This window comes from Arachis stenosperma, chromosome 4 (assembly GCF_014773155.1).
Source record: "Arachis stenosperma cultivar V10309 chromosome 4, arast.V10309.gnm1.PFL2, whole genome shotgun sequence".
In the NCBI taxonomy this organism is placed as follows: Eukaryota; Viridiplantae; Streptophyta; class Magnoliopsida; order Fabales; family Fabaceae; genus Arachis; species Arachis stenosperma.
The window spans coordinates 12,201,408-12,211,656 of record NC_080380.1 but is presented as its reverse complement, the minus strand read 5'-3'; the positions used below and the strand labels follow the sequence as shown (position 1 = coordinate 12,211,656).

The 10,249-nt window shown below is 32.8% G+C and overlaps 1 long non-coding RNA gene across 2 annotated transcripts; it reads right to left on the bottom strand.

Annotated features, from left to right (window-relative positions):
- Positions 1-3,506: 3,506 nt before the first annotated feature.
- Positions 3,507-6,584, bottom strand: LOC130974247 (uncharacterized). Of its 2 annotated transcripts, XR_009084449.1 has the most exons (4): positions 5,410-6,584; positions 4,508-4,614; positions 4,267-4,424; positions 3,507-3,781 (listed from the first exon to the last, which is right to left on the bottom strand). It is a non-coding gene; the product is annotated as an uncharacterized LOC130974247 (long non-coding RNA). The 2 variants fall into 2 exon arrangements; XR_009084448.1 differs by lacking the exon at positions 5,410-6,584 and having other exon boundaries at positions 4,508-5,391.
- Positions 6,585-10,249: the final 3,665 nt, after the last annotated feature.

Below are 10,249 nucleotides of genomic sequence, written 5' to 3'. Positions count from 1 at the left end.
AAAAATAATCTATTTACAAAATTAAAAGCATTATAGAGACTTAATTATTAATATATATATATATATATATATATATATATAAATCTCATTATAAATTTAGTAAAATTATAAAAATTAATAAAATAATTAAATTTTTATTTTATATATTTAGGAATAAACAAATATTTTTTATCATAAAAAGTTTGAATAATACTAATTTTAATAAAATAGGATAGAATGTAGTTTAATTTGTCTCTAATTTTTTGAAAAAAAATTAAATTTTTTTAATATTAAAATTATTTTGATTTTATTTCTATTATTTTTTATAAATTTTAATTTTATTCAAAATTTTAAAATTTTTATAGTCAATTTGTGGTTAATATATATTTTTTTATTTTATCCTATTTTTTTTATCATTGTCGTCAATGCTCTCCTCTCTCTCCCAACGTCCTAAGCCTACTCTTATCGCAACTTATTAATATATATTTTCCTTTTAACCTCAAAAGCTTTAAGAGATCGTTATTAATATATACAAGTTGACCATAAAAATTTTAAAATTATAGGATAAAATTAAAATTTATCAAAAAATTAAGAACAAAATTAAAATAAATTAAACGTTAGAGATATTTTTAAAATTTTTTAAAAAACATTAAGAACAAAATATACTTCACCCAATAAAATATAATTTAATTCGATACCTATAAAAAATTGATTAATTTAATAAAATAAAAAATTGAAATGACTTGAAATTTAAAAAATAAAAAGAATAATTTATGCTATTTTTATATATTATTACAAAAATAAGAAGTTTGGAGTGAAAAACTGCTGGAGTGTGATACGAATATATGTTTTATTTTTTTATGGTTAAAGAAGCAAATATCCGAAATGAAAAGTATGAAGTACAACATAAATCTCTCTAAACCAAAAACTAACCAAAGATTGAACAGATATAGAGATATTAAAAAAAAAACTAATTAAAACTAACCCACAAAAACAAGACCTACACAATAAAGAAACTCAACCATCATGTAAAATACATACGCCTAGATGAAAGCTAAAAAGACAAAAATATAATATAATTGAAGAAAAATAATAAAATATAAAATTCTAAACTCAAATCTATTCAATATTTTTATATTTAACTAGTGTAAAATCCGAGCTACACCCGGACTAAATATTATTTCAGTATAAAATTTGTTAATACTTATCTATTAATATAAAAATTATACTATAATTTACAAATATAATTTAAATAATTGAGGTTAGTTTTTAAAATTTTAAACATGCATTATTAAGTAAATTTATAAAATACAAATATTATTATGTATTCTAATATATCTTGTATCATTTAAAAAAATGTTAATATTTTAGTAGAAAAATAGTGATTAATTATATTAATTAAATTACAAAATACATGAAAAAATATTATTCGTATACCAAACATTTTTTATATCCGTATAAAAATATAATTGTTATTTATTAATTACATATCTAAATTTTTTAATTAACAAAAATAATAAATTCGTATATAATTGTTAAGAAAATACCAATATAAAAAGCGTATTTATTAAAAAAATATGCACATTGAGAGAATTAAAAAAATTAATTACTTAATACAATTATTTTTAAATATTTATTATTACTAAATTCATAAAAATATTTTTTCTTTTATTATAGTATGTTCTCTTCTACCGAAATTTTAAATAAAATAAAAAAATTAAATTATTATCTACCATAATAACAGTCAAAGCTGAATGTTTTATTTATTTATTTAATTCTTCCATAAAAGAATGTTATACAATATCTAAAAATAAAAAGACAAAAAGTACTCTCTACAAAATTAGTAGTAATAATATATACTCTCATCATTAAATATAAAATAAAAAAATAAAAAATTATATGAGATCAAATATCATTGTAAATTCTATAAAAAAGATCACTATTAATACAAAAAAATAATACTTTTAAGAAAAAATAGTGAATTAATAAAAAGCAAAGAATTTTGATATGATCCAATCTTCACATATCTCTCGAATTTCTTTCTGTCTATTTGATAGAATTGACAAAAAAATCATATACTCAAAATTATATAAGAGACTAATCATATACTTAAATTTGAAATTTTTATATTCATTTTAGTCTAATTATTAAATTTTTACCACTATTATACAAAATATCATCAAATCACATTCACAGAACACTTGAACTTTTTTAGTTTTAAGATACAATATTAAAATAAATTGAAAAAATAAAATAAATTATTAATTAAATAAACTTTTAAATGCCCACAAAGTTTCCTAAAGTTAACATCTATAGCCAAATAATATTATTCTTCCATAGTCTAAAATACTGCTGATAGTATACTTAGATCGTGTACTTATTCAATAATAGTTTGTTATATATTCAATTTTAAATAAAAAAATATATATATTTAAACTAAAATCCAAATATTACTATCTACAACTATATATTAAATGTAAATAAATAGTATAAGAAAATAATATCTTTTTGGCACCATATTCTATTAGTATTATACTAATATTTTTACAAATAATCACAACTCCATGTTATTTTTTTTAAATATGTAAAGACATATTGTTAAGAAGTCGTTCTTCAACATTCCCACTAAACTGCACATTTTTTTTTCTTTGCACCTTCGGTACTCCTAGTTATAAAGAGTTGATTATAACACTCTGATTCAAAATTCTATCCTAAATCAATAATAAATCCCTCAACAACTCTCTTATTTAGAGGTTCATTCTTGGTATTGGTCACAGATAAATAATCAAGCAAGCAAAATAAACATAAAGCGATGACATATTGAACTGTAATAAAATGCATGAAGTACAAATTAAAAGAAACAGAAAAGACTTTTTTTTTTTACAAAAAAGAATGAAAAAAATCTGACCAAACCATGTTATTTTTTTATTAGTAACAAATGCATACAGAAACAAAATCACCAATTTTTTCTATAATCTTTCAGTATCTTCTAACACTTACTGAATAGCTAAATTTAAGATAAATGTATTAAAATTCAATTGCAAAATAAGATAATTTAAAGGGGGCTGGTTATGATCTAGATAGGCTGCTAGAGCAAAATAGAAAAAAAATTTACAAAACTCAACAAAAGTGAGCATGCATAGATGTCAAAAAATTTTAAAAATATATGAATCTTAAAATCACAATGAAACTATCTCATCAAAGCATCACATATTTAAGCTGCAAAAAAAAAAAAAAAACAGCTCCATGTTCACCAAAATTTAATTTAATTAAACCAAAATCTTTTCTAGTTATTATCAATAGTTTCAAAGGAAGTATATATTTTTATACTTAGCAAAATAAACTTTATGCTTCACTTACATGTTTAAAATAAACAAAAATAGATTTAAAAAAATAATGAACAGCAGCAAAAGAAAACAAACCAAACCATGGCAAAGACAACTCAAAAACCACCTCTCCTAGCCAAAAAACATAAAAATATCCATGTTAAGTGATTTCCAAAGGAGCAAATCTAAATGGAGAACACAAACATCAAATAAGATCTCATATAAAAGGACTAAAAATGCGCATTCATAGTGAAAAGTGCAAGTGGTACTGATATGAGTGCCTAAGTTGTAATAAACTTGGAAGAATTCCCTAAAAACTGAAATTTATCAGCAGGCACAATAAAATGAGTATCAGTTATCATGGAGTAATAAGAGCAGTGGCATTCCCTTGCGACATCATTTGAAAGAGTAACTATTTTCCACCACACACGGGCAAAGGCAACCTCTGATATGCACTGCTGTTTCACCATCCATTTCTGTCCGTAAAGAAAAAAAGGAAATTAATGGTTCAGAATGAAACATTGGCATTAATTCCTCCTCAAAGTTCAGATAGACAAATACACAAACTTCTTATGAGCAAATAGTTTATCACAAATTAATCACGTATAGTTATGGGATAGTTGCACGCCTATATTGCTACTCCCTAAAAGAGAAAAACAAAATTTTAGCAATGACTTCAGAATTTGAAATAAGAATTTGCAAATAACTTTGACCTTAGTCTAAATGTTGGAACAAAAAAGCAAGTCTTAAGCAACCATTTTCTAATTGAAACAAAACTACCAAGTACAGTAGAAACTCAAAATCTTTTGCATAGGCAACACAGATGAAATACATTATAAGATTTACTGATGTTTATAAAGATGAATCTGATTTTAAACTAACCAAACATTTAAAAGATAACACTAAAAAATTCTCTTCCCTAATATAATTTCAACAAAACAATGAAAAATATTTGTCATACGCTGAGTTGTGAGGTGCCTATTGAGCATACTGTTTATATTTACTTCTGCTATAGCTCCACCCATTAAGCTAATGAGGAAAAGCCTTCCATCAAAGTTTAAGTTGTCGAGGTTTCGCTGATGGTACAATCCCACAATTTGATCCATATGACATCAAAACCTACATCAATACAGGCAGTGACAACTGATATAGAAGCTTCAGTTATTACACATATCAATTACAAAAGTTAGAGAATGATATACCTTTCTTTTCTATTTCTTCCTTCACTCGTGCAACAGAGTCTCTGTCTTATAATTGATGGCAACATCAGCTCCAAGATCCTTACAGGCAGATAATTTTTTCTCCCTGCCTGAAATTCAATTTAGGATTTAGACAAAAATCTGTTCATGCTAACTATATTGTTTGTTTAAATCTGGTCAATTCTATCCTCTTGGAATGCAAAACAATTAGATTTTGTGAACAGACTACTGTCCGAAAGAAAAAGTATTATGTTGACTTAAAAATTTTGCATCACAGTGCTAAAGATAGCTTCACAAAAGAAAACTGATGCATTTATAAATATGAAAAAAGAAAGCTATTAGATCATATTTCAGATTGAGCAACAATGTATTTTTTTTGTTAAACTTTATCAATTTTAATTTTAGAAATACACACATGCGGAGATAGAACTAAGCATAGAACTCAATTAAACTACATTGCAGCAATATCATTGATCAGCACATCATAGAACACTTTACTTACAATATATTCATTTAAAAATATTTATTAAAACAAATCAATAAAGGACCTTAAGAAATACCTATATTGTGGCCTATTAAAATGCTTTACTTACAATGATAACTATGCAAAAATGGAATAAATCAAGCTGCTTCTATTTAACCTCAAACATGCATTTAGCCATTAACTTATTAGCTACAAAGCTTTTATTTTATTTTATTTGCAGTTGCTATTTTCATACATGACCACAACAAAGTACTAACTTGAACACTACAAAATAGACAGTTAAGATCACATTTTGACGTCATCTATGTATATATCTTGAGAAAATTAAACTAACTTTTCTATCACCACCGTGACTGTAATCTAAAATGATGGACAACTATGAAAAATGAAATACAAAGAGATCTCTTTGTAAGAAAAATACCCTCCAGAGTTTGTATGTACTGTATCAAATAATCCTCTAAAATCAGCAATAATCCATGTAATGATTAAAATCTTATACCATGTCAAATCACCATACAATACTTCTGCAAATTGTGCCTGGCTATGATGTCTTTGAAACAGCCATAATATAAAGCAATTCATCATTGATCACTATCTCTGTATATTTTCTTTGACCATAAAAAATTATGTAAGAAAAATAATGCCTACAATCATATAAGAAATTATGACCTTTGTAGCAAATATATTCTAGAGTAAAAATGTTAAATTGATGAGTGAAAAGAAATCATGTATATTTTCTTCACATCCTAGTTTGCCTTCTTATCTTACATAGATTTTGAGAGTAAAATGAAAACAAATAAACAAATAAACAATAAAGATAGAGCACAATCTAAAAACAAATCCAAATCAAGCATCGGGCAAAGGTCAACAATAGTGAAAGATAACAATATCATACTCACACATGACCTCAATCCAAAAATAAAAAAAAAATATATTTATATCAAAATAAATATGTTTGCAACAAAAACTTAATCCCGCAAAAAACAGTAAAATTTGAAATGAAAAATTTCCAACTTACTGGGTAGAAGGAACGGATATACAGTACAATTAAAACACCATGTTTTTATTTTCAAGCTTATTGGATCAAGCAAAAGCAATTATAATTCTAAAAGCTGCATTTCACAAAATTTGTTTCTCCTCTATTTATAGTGAAAAAGCCAAATAAAAATCTTTAGTTTAAAAGGGATAATTTTATTTTAAATCAATACAGTTATTATGAACTCTTAATGATTCTTCTTCACACAAACAAAAGCATACTACATAAGTGCATATGAAAAAACCTATCTCCTTAACACTTTACTTATTGTTAAGAGTTCATATATATATACACACTAAAACAATGAGATTTTTTCTTTTCTCAAATATCATTTGCCAAGAAGAGTAGTGATTCTACTGACCACTAAGCTATTGTGAGTCTAATTCAATGCACAATGTTCCTCTGTGACAACCTTAAATAATATAATTTAATGAGGGATATCCTTCAATAACAACATAAATGATGAGGGATAACCTTGAAATGTGGAAAGCACAAAAACAACGTAAATAATATAATTTAATGAGGGATATCCTTGGAATTTGAAAAGCACAAAAACAACATAAATAATGCATTCCTTTTCATTAACAAAAAATGTAAAGACTTTCCTATAGAATAATTGAGATGAATGGATGAATCATCATAATTATAAAATTAACATGTTGGAGAACTGTCACTATAAGAATGTTCAATATAAGAAAGGTATGTTATGAAAAATGAGAGCACGAGAGAACGTGAGGGGGAGAAACACTAGCATTGATCGAAGAAGGGATGATCCAAGAATTTGGAATAAAGAAGCATATCAACGATTAGAACATGACTCTTTCTCTGTGTTTGTGGATAATCTTCCGGAGGATATCTCAAGAAGAGAGTTGTATCACTTGTTTTGTTGGACGGGAAGGATTAACGACATCTATCTATGCAGAAAATGGAAGAATGGGATGATTTATCTGTTTGCTTTTGTCCGGTATACGACCAAAGGAGGTGCTTTGAAGGCTATTGCAGAGATGAACCAATGGAGATTACGAGGGAAGGTGATTACTGTAGGTGAAGCTAAGTTTAGAAGGCAAGGGGAGGTGAGAGATCGACCGGTGAATGTCCAACGACGATGCAACCAGGAAGGAGGTCCACGGGAATCTAATCATCGGGAAGAGGTGGCTACGGAGCCAGGAGTCGTTAAAGACCTGGTGCATGAACAAATAGCGATCAAGCAGGCTCAGACTAATTCGAAAAGCATTGAGGTACCTATCATAGAAGCTAATATGGAATGGTTGAGGAGAAGCTTGGTGGGAAAAACATTAAAACCTTTGGACCCAACATCGCTGAAGAAAATAGTGAGGATAAATATGCCGCACATTGTGGACGTTAGGGAGTTAGGGGCATCGAAAGTGCTGCTAACTTTTGATACAGCTCAACATGCGGACGAAGCGTATGCTATCAAACTGGATACGTTGTTGAGTCTGTTCCATAGGGTGTGGCGTTGGGGGGAGTCTGACAGGTGTGACACTCGAAAAGTGTGGCTCGAATGCTATGGCATCCCACTACATGCATGGTCGCTGGAGACAGTCAAAGCTATCGGTGGATAGTGGGGGGATGTACTACAGTGTGATATGCCGACCAAGGAAGGTGCTTCCTTCAGGACTGGACGGGTCTGTGTGGAGACGGGGGTGTTCGAGATCATTCGAGAGTGGGTTCAACTCTCTGTTGGGAGTTCTGGTTTCGGAGTTTTTGTGAAGGAGGTGGACTTGGAGGCGTCTAAGGAGGATAGTACGGAAGAGAGCCCCTTAGTCGGTGATGGGCATGGCACTGTGGGCAGTCAGGAAAGTGTCCCGGAGAGGGTGCCGGTGCTATGGGATCCAGCAGTGGCTCTGATTGAAGGTGGGGCGTCGGTGGCTGAGGCCGCCAAGGATAGAATAGTAATTCAATAGGTGCTTTTGAATGATATGAACGTTGAGTATTTGAATTTCAAAACGGGGTTGGATGTTGCAGATTCAGTTAGTAGTACCAAGAATGCAGGAGATGAGGATTATAAGGGATTGGAGGAGATTTGTGAGGTAGAGTCTGAGAGAACCGTGACGCAGCTCTGTGGTACTGGGGGAGGAGGGTTTATGGAAGGACATGCTAAATATAACAACGTGGGGCAGCATGGCATTAATCATGTGGGCCACCCTAACTATCCACATGAGAGGAAAAGAAATATAGTGGGGTTAAACTAGGCTGTGAGGGTAGTGGCCCAACAGAGTTTTGTGTTGGAAACGGGCTTAGAGGCGTGGGCGAATGGAGGGTGGAGAGTGGGCTAGTTATTGGGCTTGGGCAGGGGCAGAACTCGGGCGCTTTGGGAAGCAGAGGTAGGTCAGGTCCTCATCTGATTGGGTTGGAGGAAGTAAATTTGTGTGGTGTGGGTAGACGGCTAGGGATTCCCGTGGAGGAGGTGGACGGCACGGACAGGAGAAGCACCGCTGAGGGGAGACCTGTGGTGGCTGGGGATTGCGATACCGAGCTGGTTCTGGTGGCAGGAAGTCACGGCGTCGAGGAGACCCATGGTGGAGAGCTCGACCGGTTGCTGGGTGGGCGGCTAGGGATCCCCGTGGAGGAGGTGGACGACACGGACAGAGGAAGCACCGCCGTGGGGAGACCTGTGGTGGCTGGGGATCGTGAAGCCGAGCTGGTTCTAGTGGCAGAAAGTCATGGCGTCGAGGAGCCCCATGGTGATGAGCTCGATCGGTTGCTGGTGGGCGGGGGGAACGATCGCGTTTCCTCGGCCAGCCAGGAAGAGATGTGTGCCGTAGGGGAAAGGGAGGCCATAAAGCCGGGTGTGAGTGTCCCAGCGAACTCGGACATGATTCCCGATGAGGGAAGCAAGAGGTTTACACACTGCGTAATTGAGCGTGGTGCTCAGGAGGGGGATAACGGGGAGGCATCAGGTGGGGAAGCAGCAGATGTGAGGTTGGAGAGTGGACGGGATTCAGGGAGTCATGAAGGGAGCACGACACAGGAGGATCAGACGCGGGAAAATGCGGCAATGTGGGCACTTGCAGTGGAGTCTGGAGCAATCTTGTATGACGAGGAAGAATACATAATGGGGATTTTGCAAGCACAAAATGAGAAATTAGTGGCAAAGCGTAAGTTACAGAAGCAAAAAGAAAAAGCAAGAAGAAGTAGACCAAAGAATAAACCTAAGGCGAGTCAAGTTCGCGCTAAATAATTGTAAGCTGTTGGAATATTCGGGGGTTGAGAGGGGATGAAAAAGTGAGTATGGTGAAATCATTGAAGAAGAAGTATAACTTGGACCTGTTAGGATTGATTGAAACAAAAAGAGAAAAGCTTACTAAATATGATGTTGCAAGGTTGTGGGGGAATAATTCGGTTGGATGGGAGTTTGTAGAATCCGAAGGGGCGGCGGGGGGTCTATTATTAATGTGGGATGAGGTAGAATTTAAAGTTTAGAATTGTCAGAAAGGTGAACGGTGGCTGTGCGTTGAAGGGATGTTAACAAAGTCTAATTTTCTGTGTGCTTTCTGCTTAGTGTACGGAGCACATGGGAGGGAGGAAAAGCGCGGGGTATGGAAAGAACTGAGTTATGTGGCGGACTTGTATCAGGTTCCTTTCTGTTTCTTAAGGGACTTTAATGAAATTCTGCAAATAGAGGAGCGAAAAGGGGTGACTAGCTTGCCGGCATCGTCGGAGGATTTTAAGAGGTGGGTGCATGATATGCAGCTGATGGATTTACCTCTTACGGATAGGCATTACACTTGGTTTCGGGGTCGGTCCTGTAGTAGGATTGATAGGGTGCTGGTCAATGTTGAGTGGACTGAGAAGTTCCCGGACATTCGGCTAAAAGGTGGCCCGCGGGAGTTGTCTGATCACTGCCCGTTGATTGTGGAAGGTACAAGAGTAAAAGGAGGCCCTAGACCGTTCAGAAGTCTGGATTCCTGGTTTACGCATAGGGGTGGCAGTGGGGCGGGTAGGGGCGGGTTTTTGCCCTACCCGACCCCGCCCCGCCGTCCTGTTTTGCATATACTACCCGCCCCATCACTACCCGCGGGTAGTAAATAACAGAACCTGAACCCGCCCCACCCCGACCCGCCCCTGTAAAAATTAAATATTTTAATTTTTACCTATTCATATATAAATTAAGACAAAAATTTAAAATTCATAGATAAATTAAAATATAAACATAAAATTCATACAATGTCATTAGCTAAAATAACTTGAAATTAAAAAAAAA